Raw genomic sequence first — 17,497 nt, 5'->3', positions numbered from 1 at the left:
CACACCATCGTAAAGCAATTATACTCCAATAAAGATGTTTAAAAAAATTAAATCACTTTTTCGACTATAGGACTTCTCACAGACTTTAGTGTGCTAGCGTGCTTGATAAATCTCTAAGGAAGGAATAGGGTTTCCTATTTCATGAACTTTTAGACAGGAGTCTTTTTCTTTTTCGGGGAACATCTTGCAGGACAGATGGAACAGTTTTAGAAACTCTGATTTAGTAAATAAAATAAAATAAAGATGCCATCAATTGTAAGATGCACCATTATTTTGTGCGCCATTAAGAAAGAAATATTGCTGCCTATTATAATGGTAAGATACCATTGATGGTAAGATGCATCTTGATTTCAGAATTGTTAAAAAAAAGCGAAAATATGTACATCTTCAAATTGATGGAATATCCTAATACGTAATATATGTTTGCTGTGGGAGTGTCTCATCTTGCCTTTAGGCAGAAGTCAGATGTAGTCTTTCCTTTGTCTGCCTCCCACCCCATCTATGCCAGAAGCTCAAAACTCAAACTTCACACCTCTCCCTTGAGCTGCTGGCGAACACCCTACCTTGCCCCTCCAGAAGCTTCCTCTCTTAAGAAGCTGATCCAGGCTTTCAGCCCACCCACAGCTGCACCAGACAAGCCTTCTGGTTCATAGAGGTCCCACAGGGCTGGCCAGCTCGGCTTCTTGGGGTGAGCCTCTCTGAACTAAGACCAAGTCAACAATATTCGAGTGCTTGTCTGAACCCAAGCTGGGGCCTCCAACGCTGGGCCGCCCAGGCAAAGGCGACTGGCTCTCCTCCCACTTCTCAGCCAGTAAACTTGTGATCAACGACTGGGACTACGGAGCAGCCTCCACTATGGAGCCTCCCCATCACGACCTTTCCAGTAACCCCAAACATGCTTTTCACCCAGTTCGCTTCCACTTGATTCTTCTCAAAAGAAATGAAAAGGGGTGCATGGGAGGGAGGGAGGGGAGGGAGGACAGGGAAGGGAGGCAGAAGATCTTCTTCCACTACAGCTTGTGGAGAGAAGATAATTTGTCATCCCTCGCCTAAGAGATTGGCAGGGGTCTTAAAACCCCAATGAGGCTCAGCATACAAAGACCCTGAGCCGTCCCTACCCAGCGTCCCAGCTAGTTATTCTCCAGAGAGCAGAGGAGGGTATCCTGAAGCAGGAAGAGAGAGCTGGACCGTTTGAAACTGTCTTCTCTGTCTTCCTGGACCCACACCACGGTGGCCACACTGAGGAAGCAGGTAAGCACAAGACGCCCACTCCCTTGTTCTGCAAACACCCAGGGAGCAGCTCCTTGTGCCACCTGGGCCCGGCTGGAGCCCCTTCCATACCACACAGGGTTCCCAAGCAACGGCACCAGCCCCATCACTTCAGGAGCTTATTCAAATTTTAGAAAAATACAGATTCCAGACCCCACCCTTGGAAAGCTGTGCTGTAGGGGGTGCCTGGAGAATGTGTGTTTTAACAAGTTCTGGGAACCAGTGCCCTACTAGGTGGTCCCAGGCCAGAAGGAAGGGAGGTGTGAAGGAGAAGACAGAACGACCACACAGGCAGGAAGAGACGGGGATCCAGACAGGACCCTGGAGGCAGACCTGGCCTACTTCTGGCCCTCATTTCGCCTAAACCCACTCCTCCTCTCTGCAGGAGGCTTGTAACTCACTTGATACCACATCCTGCTGCTTTCATCTCGCCTTCCTTTTCCCTCTGAACAATCTCCTTCCTCCTACTGACCTGAACTTCTTGCTTATTTACCCCAGGCCTGGGATAGGCCAGCACGCACGCCCACGCGCACACACACGCACACGCGCGAGTCACACAGGGACACCCGGGGTGTAAACACGAATCCGCTGACAGCAGCCACTGTCTGAGGACCCACGCTCGCTAGAGGTCCTGGTGGCTAAGGACCCCTGATGCCAAGGCTCACCGAGAGAGCTCCCAGACGGGAGGGCAGACTCTTTCACCCCACGACAACGGGCGGCCTTAAAAGAGGCAGTAGAAGGCTGCGGCCACGCTCGGACCGCACAGACACGGTCAGCAGTGCCTACTTAGATAAGGATGGACAGTCGCCGAAACGCCCTTCTATCTTCGGGATTACTGGGCACGCGTGTGTGCATGCGGATCCCGTCCCCGGCAGTGGACCCTATTCACGGAGCCAGAAGACAGCAGGCTGTGTCCAGCCCACCCGCTGCAGCTGATGCGCTTAGGGCGCACGGCTCCCCGACGGTCCGCGGGCAACTCTGTCTCCGCCTCGGGCCCCCGCGCGTGCCCTCCGCGCCCCCGCGCCCCGGCCACGCACCTGCAGTCCCCGCTGGGCGCCGAGCCCCTCTCCAGCGGCGACTCCCTGCGACTCCGGGTACGGTCGGGACCACCACGCCCGAGCTGGAGACGCGCGCGGTAGGTCCCAGCATCTATCCGGGCTCCGCTCCGACGGCGGGCTGGGGGCGGGGGCGGGGCCACGCCGGGGCCGGGCCTGCTCGGGACGCGAGCGGGGCGGGGCTGGCCGCCCAGCCGGCCTCTAGCGCCACCTGGTGACCGGGAAGCGTCGGCGAGGCGCCGGCCTGACCCAAGCGTCCTCGGAGTCTGGCCCGAGCTCGCCGCGCGCCTGAGAAGCAGCCCCAGCTCTGAGCCCGTCTGCCCTCGGAAGGAACAGCCCTGGCCGGGGGCGGGCACGGCAGAAGGGTCGCCAGCAACTAGCACCAGCGACTCCCCCCCAGGAATGAGGTGAGGTGCGGCCGGGGGAGCGGAAGCGCGGCTTTGGCCGGGGCTGGATGGGTGGGCGGAGCAGGAGAGGGGCCTGGGGTGAGGGCTTCGGGGAAGGAGGAGAAAGGGGAAGCTCCGACGAGCTGCTTCCTTCTCTCACTGCGACCGAGCGCCCCACTTCCTCCTCCTACTTCTATTTTCTGGGTGCTGTTAACATTTAAAATGTCTGCACCCCTGCTGTGCAGACGGGAGCCGTGACCCTCACCCTTCTGCAGAAACCTTTCTAGAAATACCAGCCGATCCAGACTTTGCGCACTGCTGCTCCAGCCTCTGGTCTGACTTTCTCACCTTCCACCACCAGTGGCTGTGACTTAGCCATTTCTCGGCTCCTGAAGGCGGGTTGGGGTAGTCTCCGGAGTCGAGGCCCTTTTCTGGCCGCCCCCTTTCTCCCCACAGGCCACGCGGCAGATGTGGTTTTACCGGAGCTGAAAGAACTCTTCGAGGGATCCCGGAAGTCACTGCACTTCCCTGTGCCTCCGTTTTCTCATTGCAAACTGGGAATGAGAAGGTTGGCTACTGTGCTGACAGCCCTGGCAACGAAAGAATCGCAGTTTATGTCAGAGTTCGCAAAGGGCAAGGCTGGAATTTCCATTTCCACTCTTGAACGGGACTCTGTGTCACAATATCTGTTAGAGGCGTTCAAAACCGGCCACAAGATCAGCCGTTACTGTTGGTCAAAAGCCACAGCCCTACCTGAGGCGTTGAGAGATGTGAACGCCAATGATTTTTCTTTTCCTGACTCGCTAAATACCAAGAAAAAGCAACTTCCCCAAAAACATAGAAACAGAAAGTACTCTTGGATGAACACAGAGAATTGGTTCCAGCCTACAATTAGAGATGGGAAGGCGCCCAGAACCATCTAGTACTTCTACTCCTCATCCACCACCAGGACCCTCACACCCACCATTTTACAAATAAGGAACCAGAGCCACAAAGGCTATGAGAGGATGTGACCAAGGTCGTACAACTTGAGAAGGGTGGCCAAGGACTCTGGTCTCCCCTGTCCTTACTTTTTCCACCACAAAACAAGGAGAAGGGGGAAGATGGAGACAGCCCATACGTGGCCAAGTAGGGAAGAAGGGGTAGAACGGCTCTGGAAGCAGGAACTGAGTATTGAGAATGACATGGCGTGTGCCAGATTGACGTGGTGGATTCTGAGAGCACTTGGAAAGCTACAGAGAGTGCTAGAGAAGTTATGGCATCCTTGCCTTCTTCCATGTCTTTGTTGTTCCTAAAACTGAAGGTGGAGGAAAGCCGAAACAGAGGTGCCCATTAGGGTTCGCTACCAGGGAGCTGAGCATCCCATGAAGACCACTTGGTGCCATCCCACATCAAAAGTGGACATTCTCTTTCTCCACCAGCAGGTGTGACCCAGGTGTTAAGCTTGCCTGTTATCCACCCTCACCCCACCCCTACTCTCCCACTCAGGTCCACCTGTGTCTCCCTGTCCCAAGAGGGCAGACCAACTGGGAGATATGATCAGCACCTGACACCTATTATCCAGGACTTAGAACTACAGCCACCCAGGACTGGAGCAGGGGTCAGACACTCAAATGTCTCCAAGAGCCAAACAGCTCAGACTCAGGGACAGAACTGGGGAGATGGTGTTCATTTACTAGATAACGGCATTTCACAATAGTATTGTTGATGCTCTGTGCCTCCTGAAACAAACCCTATTGACATTTCAGTCCTTTTTTTTTTTCTTCCAGTTCAGTAAGGTTTTCTTTCCCCTACACATCTTTTCCATATTCTTCTTATGAGTTTTTTATCTGGTGGCATCTCACATTGTATCCTTTCAACAGGCACACTTTGTGTATTAAACATTATAGGAATATTCTTCATTTCTGCCAAGAAATATGCGTGCTCCCATGTCTCCCGAAGCACATCTCCCTCTTGGCCCCTTTTATTTTTCCACATTTGCTAGAGACATGATTACAAGACATATTTCACTTTTACGCAATTCTGTTATAAGAAAAACTACTGCACAGATACAGAACATGGCAACTGACCCTTGACCTTGATGTCTGGGGACAATACAGTATGGAGACAATAGGGTGTGGAAAGGATGCAAATGAGGAGACCTCTAAAGCACCCCCGGCTGAGGGGGGCAACTTCAGCTCACTGTGATCATGTGAGAATGCAGGGCTAGTGTGGTCAGATTTTATAATTTGTAAAGAGAAACCAAAAACTGGAACTCTTAATCTGAAATCTCCTGATTTTTAAATGCTGGAAACTAATTCAAAACAGTATTTTAAACCGCTTTGCAGGCCAAACCAGACATGACCTACTGACTTTCAGTTTGTGACATCTGTTCTATATTACACAGGTGGGAGCTGCACCAGTAAGACCTGGGTTATTCCCGTTAGTGTGAGCTAATTTGTTCCTACTGGCTCAGGAGATACAGTTTACACAAGGGGCCAGCACAGGGGGCTGTCAGTGTTAAGAGTTTATTAATATTGTTCATCATATGAATAGGACACAGGAGAAGAACCATATAATTATCCTAATGTGATGCTCCCTGATGAAAACTCTTAGTGACTGGGAGTAAAAAGCCTTTTTCAAGAAGATAAATGTATTTATTCCAATTCAACAGACAGTGTGATACCTAGTGATGACCTGGAATGGATAATATAGTCCTTAATAACAGACAATCCTATGAAAACGAGGAGCAAAACAAGAATGTCACACTTTGAATGGTGTCAACCATATTCTGAAATTCAAGGAAAAACAATGAGAAGAAAAATAAATGAGACATAAACTTGGGAAGGAAGAGTCAAACTTACTATTACTTACAAAAGGTATGATTGTCTAGCTGAGAAACACTGGCTAATGGACTGAGGAACATTTAGAACTTATGAGAGAGCAGAGTAAAGTAGCTGGACACAAAAATAAATATATGACATTCAGTAGTTTTCTGTACACAGCATTGACCAAATCGAAAGGAGAGCTCATTCATCCCAGCAGCAAAAAAGCCTGAGAATAGGAAATTCAAGGGACCCAGAATAGCCCAAACAATCTTGAAAAAGAAGAAAAAAGTTGGAAGACTCAAGCTCCCTGATTTCAAAACTTACCACAAAGCTACAGATATATTTATATATCAGTGGAATAAAATTGTGAGTCTGGAAATAAACTCTCACATTTACAATCAATTTTTGATGAGGGTGCCAAAACAATTCAAAGGGGGAAAGAATTGTTTTTTCAAAAATGGTGCTAAGACAATTGGATACCCATATCCAAAAAAAAAAGAAAGGAAAAAAAAAGAAGAATTAAAGAAAGAGAAAGAAACTGAATCCCTACTTCACACTTCACCTGGAAATTAACTCAAAAGGAATCAAAGACCTAAATGTAAGAGTTAAAACTGTAAAACTCTTATAAGAAAACATAGGTGTAAATCTTCATGACCTTGGACCAGGCAATGGTTTTTAAGATATGACATCAAAAGCACAAACAACCAAAGGAAAAAACAGATAAGGTGGACATCATCAAAATTTAAAACTTTTGTGCTTCAAGGACACCATCAAGAAACAAAAGACAGGAACTTCCCTGGTGGCACAGTGGATAAGACTCCCTGCTCCCAATGCAGGGGGCCCAGGTTAGATCCCTGGTCAGGGAACTAGATCCCATCCCACATGCATGCCACAACTAAGAGTCCACATGCCACAACTAAGGAGCCCACGTGCCATAGCTAAGGAGCTGGTGAGCCACAACTAAGGAGCCCTGGAGCTGCAACTAAGGAGCCCGCCTGCTGCAACTAAGACCTGGTGCAACCAAATAAATAAATAAATAAATATTTTTTTTTAAAAAAAAGAAAAGACAACCCACAGAATGGGAGAAAATTTTTGCAAATCATATATATGATAAGAGACTTTAGAATATATAAAGAACTCCTATAAATCAATAATAAAAACCAATTGAAAAATGAGCAACGGATAAGAATAGATATTCTCCAAAGAAGATATATAAATGACCAACAAGCATGTGAAAAAATGCTCAACATCATTAGTCATCAGAGAAAGGCAAATCAAAACCACAGTGGAAATACCACTTCACACCCATCAAAAAGAAAGACTATAACAAATGTTGACAGGAATGTGGAGAATTTGGAACCCTCATACATACACTGCTGGTGGGAATGTTAAATGGTGCAGATGCTTTGGAAAACAGTCTGACAATTCCTCAAAAGGTAAGCTACCATATGATCCAGCAATTCCACTCCTGGGTATATACCAAAGGAAAGTGAAAACGTGCACACGAAAACGTATGTACAAATATCTATGGCAGCATTATATATTAGCCAAAAGGTGGAAACAACACAAATGTCTATCAACTGATGAATGGATAAATAAAATGTTGCATATTCACAAAGTGGAATATTATTTGACCATAAAGAGAAATGAGGTACTGACAATTGTTACAACATGGATGAACCTTGAAAACATTATGCTAGGTGAAAGAAGCCAGTTACAAAGGAGTACATCCTGAATGATTTCATTTATATGAAATGTTCAGAATAGGCAAATCCATGGAGACAAAGCACATCGGTGGTTGCCTAGCACAGGGATATTGGAGGAAAATGGGGAGTGAATGCTAATGGGTATGGGATTTCTTTGTTGTGGTGGAAAAATGTTTAAAAATTGACTGCAATGATGATTGTGCAACTGTGAATATACTAAAAACTATTTAATTGTACACTTTAAATGGGTGAATTGTATGGTATGTGAATTATATCTCAATAAAGCTGTTATTTTTTTTAAACTATAGACTTTATTATGGGATACAAAAGAAGCCTTGAATAACAGAAAAACATTTTATGTTCTAGGATTGGAAAATGATACTATAAAAATATCCATTCTTACCCGATGGAGTATATAAACATAACACAGTTTCAATCAAAATAAAGCTTTTGGTGGGAAGAGGAGAAGGAGATTGACAAAATGACTTCACATTTCATCATGAAGAATAATTGTGTGAGAATAGCCAAGAAACTCCCTCAAAAGTTCAGTCTTGAGGGAGGAGTTGCCATCTGAGATATGAAGATGTCCCATGTACCATAGAGTGAAAGAGATTACATTTCTAGGACTCAGTCTCACAAAAATTCTTGTATATGAGAGAGAGAGAGTGTGTGTGTGTGTGCACGTGCACCTGTGTGTGTACATACATACATAGGCTTCTAGATAAAAATTGGCAGACAGTACTGATAAAGGAAATAGTTCCTCCCTTTTTAATAATACAGAAATACTGGTCAAAATCTACAGCAAAAAATTTAAATACAAAGCCAAACTAAAAACCAAGAAAGTGAAATCTCCCAGATGAACTGATGCAGGAAGTAAAGAGATCAATGGGGCCAAATTGATCAGTTAGAAACAAACACAAGTATCTGAATGAATTTAATATATGATAAAGAAGATAGGATCGATTATCCAATAAATCAGTTAGGATGACTAATTAACCATTAGGAGAAAAAAGGCAAGTGTGGTTTCTACCTCGAATCTTATACCTCCCCCCAGTCCTAATTAAAGATCCATATGTAAAAGTTAAAACAAGGGAAGTCCAGAAGAAAAAAAGGAAATGTGTATATATCGTTGGAATTGTAGCTGGCCTTTTATTTTGTTTCTTTTTTTTTATAATTATTTTTTTTTGTGGTACGCGGGCCTCTCACTGTTGTGGCCTCTCCCATTGCGGAGCACAGGCTCCGGACGCGCAGGCTCAGCGGCCATGGCTCATGGGCCCAGCCGCTCCGCGGCATGTGGGATCTTCCCGGACCGGGGCACGAAGCCACGTCCCCTGCATCGGCAGGCGGACTCTCAACCACTGCGCCACCAGGGAAGCCCTGTAGCTGGCCTTTTAAAGTGTGATGCCAAAATCAGAAATTATGAAGGAAAAGATTGATTTGCATATAGAAAAATAACTTCTGTACATGAAAAATCACATAAACATTAAATTAAAAGGCAAATGATATACTAGGGCAAAATGTTTGCAGCGAGTATAAAGCATACCATCCTAAATGTAAAATACATTTTTTTTACATTAAAAAATTACCCCAAATAAAAGCGGTCTGAGCAGATTACACAATTCACCAAAGATATACAAGTAGCTGTAAGCATGTGAAAAATGTTTAACTTTATAAGGAAAAAATGTAAATTTAAACGAGATATAAACTTCCATCTGACAACCAGGCACAGATAAGAGAAATTATATTACCCAGAGTTTTCAAACATTTGGAGACCCCAAATTCTCATAAACTTTCACTGTAAGTATAAATTTGGTATTGAAATATATTAAAGTACATGTACTCTAAAGAGTATTCAGTAATTCTGCTTGTAGGATTTTATCTGAAGAAAAATATAAATAAGTCATTCTTGTATGCCCAGGAATATTAAGCATCAGTTTGCTTATAATTATAAGAAGTGATAAATTATAGCAAAATTAGTGTTTAAAAATAGGGAATTAGTTTTAAATATGATTAATTTTACAATAGTAAAATATTGTGAACAATTAAATAATAGTGTTATAGAAAAATATTTAATGACATGAAAAGGTGTCCATGAAATATTAAGTTTAAAATGTAGTTTCAAAATAGTATATAACTTTTTGACCTAAAGATTACATTTCTGGGAATCAGTCTCACAGGAATTCTTGTATATGAGAGAGAGAGAGAGAGAGAGAGAGAGAGAGAGAGAGAGAATGTGTGTGTGTGTGTGTGTGTGTGTGTGTGTGTGTGTGTACATACATATATAGGCTTCTAGATAAAAATGGCAGACAGTACTGATAAAGGAAATAGTTCCTCCCATTTTAATAATACAGAAATACTGGGTAAGGACTTCCCTGGTGGCACAGTGGTTAAGAATCCGCCTGCCAGTGCAGGGGACACGGGTTCTATCCCTGGTCCGGGAAGATCTCACATGCTGCGGAGCAACTAAGCCCATGAGCCACAACTACACAGCTTTCACTCTAGAGCTTGCGAGCCACAACTACTGAGCCCGCATGCCACAACTACTGAAGCCCGCGAACCTAGAGCCCGAGTTCCGCAACGAGAGAAGCCACCACAATGAGAGGCCCACGTGCAGCAACAAAGAGTAGCCCCTGCTTGCCACAGCTAGAGAAAGCCCGCATGCAGCAACAAAGACCCAATGCAGCCAAAAATAAATAAATAATTATTTTTTTTTTGGAAAGAAATACTGGGTAAAGTCTAACAGCAAACAATTTAAATACAAAGGCAAACTAAAAACCAATAAAATGAAATCTCCCAGATGAACAAACATACAAACAAAACAAAACAAAAGAAAACAAAACAAAATAGAACTCACACACATTACAAGAAACAGCAAGAAAGAGGAAAAAAGAAACATAGAGAAAGTGAGACAAATAGAAACCAAGCTAAAATGGTAGAAACAAGTTAAAAGATATCAGTAACCATAACGAATTTAAGTGGAACAAGGTGACTATTAACAGTCAGAGACTGTTGGATTGGATGAAATAAAATCCAGTTACTTGCAGCTTATATTAATATCTGAGGTATGAAGACACCAAGGTTGAAAGTAAAAGGATGAAAAAAGAAATACCAAGCAAATACTAACTAAAAGAAAGGTGGTTATTTGTCTTAAATTCAGATTAAAATAGACTTAAGTATTATTAGAGTGATACATTCTGGTCGTTTCATTCACCAACAGAGAAATCTAAACCTGTACAAAACTAATCTTAAAAATCTAAATAATATATAAAGCAGTAATTAATTCAACCTCATGGAGAAATTGAGAAATGTACCATCATTGTGGGAGATTTCAGCAAGCCTCTCTGAGTTATTACTACTTCAAAAGATAAAATGTAGTAAAGCTGTAGAAGATTTGATCAAAAACAAACTGGATTTGATGAACACAGAACCCTGCACTCAGTAATTTAAAAATCACATTCTTCTCAAGCATACATGCAGCAATGACTGAAATCATCACATGCAAGACCACAAAGCAAGTCTTCACAAATTTCAAAGAATTGATGTCATGCAGACCACATTCCCAGACCACAGTGCCATTAAGTTAGATATCAACAACGAAGACAGTTTAAAATTACCATAAACCTTGATATTTCTGAATAGCCCTTTGGTCAGAAAAAAAAATCACAATGGAAATTTTTTTTAATATTTAGAACTGAATGATAATAGAAAATATTGCATATCAAAACTTGTGGGATACAGTAAAAGTGGTAAATAGAAGGAAATTTATAGTAAATGCTAATCTGAAAAGAAGAAAGGCTGAAATTAATTAGCTAAGTTTCTAAGAAGTTATAAAATGGATAATAGAATAAGTCCCCACCCTGCCCCTAAAAAGGGAGATAAAAATAAAAGCCAAAATCAAATAGAAAACAGGGAGGACCAAATAAAACCAAAAGATGGTTCTTTGAAAAGACAAACACACATCTGGCAAGATAGATAAGAAATAGAAAGCACAGGAAAATAATATTAGGATTGTAAAAGGAGATGTAACTACAGACACAGTGAAGGTTATGAAAATTATATGATACAATTGTTCAATAACTTCATACTAATGCATTTTAAAACTTAGATGAAATGGGAATTTTTTTCCTAGAAAAAATAATTAAACCAACTTAAGAAGAAATAGAACGCCTACAATTCCATAATTTATTGAAGCAGTAATCTAAAATCTTTTCACAAAAACAATCCCAGACCCAGGTGATTTTACAGGTGAGTTCTAGCAAACTTCCAAGGAACAGTTCATTGCAAATGTATACTGACTGTTTCAGACAACTGAAGAAGAAGGAATAGTCCACAAGTCATTTTATAAGGGCACCATAACCTTGATATCCAAACTCAATAAAGAGTAAGGAAAACAAAAATTACAGGCCAATTTTATTTGTGAATCTGGATGCAGAGATATTAGGAGGCTGAAAATGACTATGTATTATGACCACTTGGGTTTATCCCAGGAATGCAAGGGTAATTTGACACTAGAAAATTCTGTGGTGTCATCCTGATCTAAACAGTGTAAAAGGAGAAACATTGTGTAATTATCTGATTGGATACTGAGAAGGCATTTGGTAAAATTCTCAATTTAAGGAAAAAAAAAGGTCTTAGAAAACTAGGAATAGAACTTCCTTAACCTGAAATAAGGTATCTATCAAATACCTATAATAAACAAACAGTTTTAATAAGAAAATATTGGAAGCATCCTCTTTAAAATCAGGCACAAGCTACAACATAGATGAACCTTGAAAACTTTATTCTAAGTGAAAGAAACCATTTACAAAGGATTCCATATTGTGTGATCCTATTTATATGAAATGTTCAAAATGGGCAAATTCATAGAGACAGAAAATAGTAAATTGGTGGTTGCTTAAGGGTAGGATGGTTGGGAAAATGGGAATTGACTGCTGATGGGTATGGGGTTTCTCTTTTGGGGTGATGAGAATGTCTATTTTAGTAACGGTTGCACCACTCTGAATATACAAAAAAACATTTAGCTGTATACTTTAAATAGGTGAGTTGTATAGCATGTGAACTTTATCTCAGTAAAGCTGTTTTTGAAAGAGTAGTTGATGAGTTATCGGATGTTGCCGAGAACAGTAAATTTGAAATAAAAACATCTGGATTCAGAAAAAAAGAATCAGGTATAGATAAGCAACAGGGATATACTGTATAGCACAGGGAATTGTACCCATTATTTTGTAATAACCTATAATGGAGTATAATCTGCAAAACATGGACCCTTTTGGCAGCCCAATGAAGCCTATGGGACCCTATTTCAGGATAATGTTTTAAGTGCATAAAATAAAACACATAGGACTCAAAAGAAAACAATTATATTGTATTACAGCTGCAATATAAATAAAAACAAATTGGAAATCTGATAACATATGTGCTTCTTTATTGATGTGCTAAATAACATGCTCCAGGGGCAGAGATAATAGCTGGCATAATTTCAAAGTAGTGATAAATGTAAATGATATTTCTGCAACAACTGTAATGTTATCTGCAACAACTGTAATGTGATATAAAAATACTTGTTAATTTATTGGTGATAAAGTCACAGTTTCTGTTTATTGGCACCCCTGTGGTTTGTTGCATACATCCATTATGGAAGGAAATGCTCGATTTCAGTTGGCAGTGATTGAAAATGAAGATGTATATTTTTCCCCCTCTAAATTCAGCAGCTCCAGGTTAAGAACCCTGAAGTGTGAGTGGAGACTTACTCCCACTAGGGGGTGCTGGTATTTTAGAAAGAGGAGTTTATGCCTTTAGCTGAGGGAGAGTATAAACTACCCATGACAGAGTCTCCTGCCCTTTTCTCTGCCCAGACCTCACAGCCTCAGACCACCTCCTCCTTGCCTTCCACCCACCTCCAAACCCTCACAGGCACACTCTGTTGACAGTGGAGGTATAACTCTTGGTGTAATTGTCTGTGACATACACAGAGGCTTCCTGGGCATGAACCACCTGCCAACCAGCACTCAGAGGGGTTTGCCAACACAGTGGGTGCCTCTCAAGGCTGCCTGGGTCTAGGTCCTTGGCTGTAATGATAGTCCTGACTCCAGGCCAGCAGGGCCATAAAAGAACCCGTAGGAATATCACAGTCTCTGGTTCCAGTGCCAGCTGCTCAGGCCCTGCCATCTATCCATCTGTGGCTGGTGGGGTGCCAGGCCTCACAGGGGCAGCATCTGATGAAATCTAAGGAGGACCAGTAGCCTTCCAAGTGCTTTCTGTGTAACATGTCATTTAAGCCACTAACAACCTTAAAAAGTCAGTACTATTATTATCTCCACTTTAGAGATGAGAAAATGGACATCCAGAGGCTAAATAACTTGCCTAGATTCAAATGCTAAGTACATGGCAGGGCTGGGGTTTCTAAAGCAGGTGGGCTGGGGTCTGTTCCTTAACTACTCACACTGCCTCTCAAATGATTTCAAAGCTGATAAAGGCAAGATAAAGACTTTCCTCAAAAAACATAAACTTAGAGTGTTTATCACCACTATATCTGCCTTACAAGAAATGCTAAAAGGAGTGTTTAAAAGTTAAAGGATAAAAGTATTTAAGATAGCTGTGGCTACAATACTTTGTTAATGAATACAGAATATTACAATATGTAAACCAGGAAATCGTAAACTAAAATGGGGAGAGGGAAGTAAAAGGGTAGAGTTTTTGTATGCATTTAAAGGTAAATTGTTAACAGCTTAAAATAAACAGTTATATCTATATGATGTTTCAATTAAGGCTCAAGTTAACTACAAAACAAAATCCTATAGTAGACGCATGCAAGATAAAGTGAAGGAAATCAAAATATACTACTCCAAAAAAATCATCAATTCACAAAGGAAGACAGCAAGAAAGGAAGAACAAAAGACCTAAAAAAACAGCCAGAAAACAATTAACAAGATAGCAATAGTAAGTCCTTACCTATCAATAATGACTTCAAATATAAATGGATTAAATTCTCTAATCAAAAGGAATAGAGTGGCTGGATGGATTTTTTAAAAAAGACTCTATTCTGCCTATAAGGGACTCACTTCTGCTTTAAGGACACACATAAGCTCAAAGTGCAGGGATGGAGAAAGATATTTCATGCAAATGGAAACCAAAAGAGAGCAGGGGTAGTCATACTTATATCAGACAAAATGGATTTTAAGTCAAAAACTGTAACAAGAGACAAAGAAGATCATTATATAATAACAAAGAAGTCAATTCATCAAGAGGATTTAACAATTGTAAATATATGTGCACCCAACATCAGAGCACCTAAGTATATTAAGTAAATATTAACAGACCTGAAAGGAGTAGTAGGAAAGAATACAATAATAGTAGGGGACTTCAGTACCCCACTTTCAACAATGGATCAATCATCCAGACAGAAAATCAGTAAGGAAACATTGGACTTGAGCTATACTTTAAACCAAATAGACCTAACAGTCATAGACAGAACATTCCATTCAACAGCAGCAGAATGCAAATTCTTCTCAAGTACACATAAAACATTCTTCAGGATGTTATGTTAAAAAACAAGACTTACCAAATTTTAAAAGACTGATAATCATACCAAGTATCATTTCCAAATACAGTGGTATGAAACTAGAAATTACTAACAGAAAGAAAACTGGAAAACTCACAAATATGTGGAAATTAAACAGCACACTCCTGAACAATCAGTGGGTCACGATAAAATCAAAAGGGAAATAAAAAAATATTGAAACAAATGAAAATGGAAACATACATGCCAAAAGTGATGGGATGCAGCAAAAGCAGTGATAAGAGGGAAGTTTATAGTGATAAATGCCTACATTTTATAAAAGCTCAAATAAACAGCCTAACTTTACAAACTAAGCCCAAAGTAATCAGAAGGAAGGAGACAACGAAAATCAGAGTAGAGATAAATAAATTAAATAGGAAAGCAATAGAAAAGATCAACAAAACTAAGAGTTGTTTTTTTAAAAAGATAAACAAGACTGCTTAGTTAGACTTACCAAGAAAAAAAGAGAGAGGACTCAAATAAAATTATAAATGAAAGAGGAGACATTACAGTTGATACTACAGAAATACAAAGGCTCATAAGAGACTATGATGAACAAATTGGACAGCCTAGAATTCATAAATAAATTTCTAGAAACATACAACCTACCAAGTCTGAATCATGAAGAAGTAGAAAATCTGAACAGACCAATAACTAGTAAGGTGATTTAAGCAGTTATTAAAAACCTCCCAACAAAGAAAAACCTAGGACCAGATGGCTTCATGGGTGAATTCTACCAAACATTTAAGGAAGAATTAATGCCAGTCCTTCTCAAACTCATTTTACAAGGCCAGCATTACCTTAATACCAAATCCAGACAGGGTTACTACAAGAAAAGAAAGAAATTGAAGAAAACACAAATAAATGGAAAGATATCCTGTGTTCACGGATCGGAAAAGTTAATATTGTTTAAATATCCATAATACCTAAATCCATCTATAGATTCAGTGCAATCCCTATCAAAATACCAATGGCATTTTTCACAGAAATAGAAAAAAAATACTAAAATTCTTATGGACCTGCAAAAAACTCCAAATAGCCAAAGCAATCTTGAGAAAGGAGAATGAAGCTGGAGGCATCACACTTCTTGATCTCAAAATGTATTACAAAGGTATAATAATCAAAACAGTATGGTACTGGCATAAAAACAGACACATGGATGAATGAAACAGAGAGCTCAGAAATAAACACACACACATATGGTCAACTACTATTTGACAAGGGAGTCAAGAATAACCAATAAGGAAAGGATAGTTTCTTCAATAATAGTGCTGGAGGGCTTCCCTGGTGGCGCAGTGGTTGAGAGTCCGCCTGCCGATGCAGGGGATACGGGTTCGTGCCCCAGTCCGGGAAGATCCCACATGCCGCGGAGCGGCTGGGCCCGTGAGCCATGGCCACTGAGCCTGCGCGTCCAGAGCCTGCGCTCCACAATGGGAGAGGCCACAACAGTGAAAGGCCTGTGTACAGCAAAAACTAATAATAATAATAATAATAATAATAGTGCTGGAAAAGCTGGATATTCACATGCAAAAGAATGAAATTGGACTCCTATCTTACACTACACACAAAAATTAACTCCAAATGGATTAAAGACTTAAACATAAGACCTGATACCATACAACTCCTAGAAGAAAACATAAGGGAAAGCCCCTTGACATCAGTCTTGGATTTTTGGAAATTTTTGGATGATTTTTTAGATATGACATTAAAAGTATAAACACCAAAAGCAAAAATCAAGAAGTGGGACTACATCAAACTAAAAAGCCCAGCAAAAGAAACAACAACAACAACAAAAATAAAGGGCAACCTACAAAATGGGACAAAATGTTTGCAAACCACCCACCTTTAAATGGGCTAATGTCCAAAATATCCAAGGAACTCATACAACTCAATAGCAATAAACAAACAATCAGATTTTTTAAATGTACGGAAGACTTGAATAGACATTTCTCCAGAGAAGACATATAAATGGCCAACAGGTATATGAAAAGATGTTCAACATCACTAATCGTCAGGGAAATGCAAATCAAAACCGCAGTGAGATAGCACCCCTCACCTGTCAGAATGGCTACTGTCAAAGAGACAAGAGATAACAAATGGGGAGAATGTGGAGAAAAGGCAACGCTGGTGTACTGTTGGTGGAAATTTAAATTGGTACAGCCACTATGGAAAACAGTAATCAAAAAATTAGAAATAAAAGTACTATATGAGGGGTGGGAGAAATGAAGAGATTTTTGTCTAAGGGTACAAACTTTCAATATATGATAAATGTATTCCGGGAATCTAAGGTAGGGCAAGGTGACTATAGTTCTCAATACTTTATCGTATACTTGAAAGTTGTTAGGAGAGTAGAGCTTTAATTTTCTCATCATAACAACAACAATAATAGCAACAAAACGGTAATTGTGTGAGATGAAGGATGTGTTAACTAACCTTGTTGTGATAAGTATTTCATGACGTACATGTATCAGATCATCACATTGTACACCTTAAACTTACACAATGTTGTATGTCAATTATATCTCAATAAAGCTGTGGGAAAATCAATTTTTAAAAAAAAGGATACACCTCTTAGAGGAAAACGTAGGAAAAACACTTTGACATAAACCACAGCAAGATCTTTTTTGACCCACCTCCTAAGTAACGGAAATAAAAACAAAAATAAACAAATGGGACTTTAATTAACTTAAAAGCTTTTGCACAACAAAGGAAAACA

At 40.7% G+C, this 17,497-nt stretch overlaps 1 protein-coding gene across 1 annotated transcript in view; it reads right to left on the bottom strand.

Annotated features, from left to right (window-relative positions):
• PIK3R5 (phosphoinositide-3-kinase regulatory subunit 5) overlaps positions 1-2,402 on the bottom strand; it is a 76,371-nt gene extending 73,969 nt beyond the window's left edge. Inside the window, exon 1 of the mRNA XM_024127929.2 lies at positions 2,307-2,402. The gene's annotated coding sequence lies outside the window, so the exon portion shown is untranslated. The remainder of the gene's footprint in view (positions 1-2,306) is intronic.
• Between the last annotated feature and the right edge of the window lie 15,095 nt (positions 2,403-17,497).

This window comes from Physeter macrocephalus, chromosome 14, assembly GCF_002837175.3.
Source record: "Physeter macrocephalus isolate SW-GA chromosome 14, ASM283717v5, whole genome shotgun sequence".
Taxonomy (NCBI): Eukaryota; Metazoa; Chordata; class Mammalia; order Artiodactyla; family Physeteridae; genus Physeter; species Physeter macrocephalus.
This window is presented reverse-complemented; position numbering and strand designations above follow the sequence as displayed.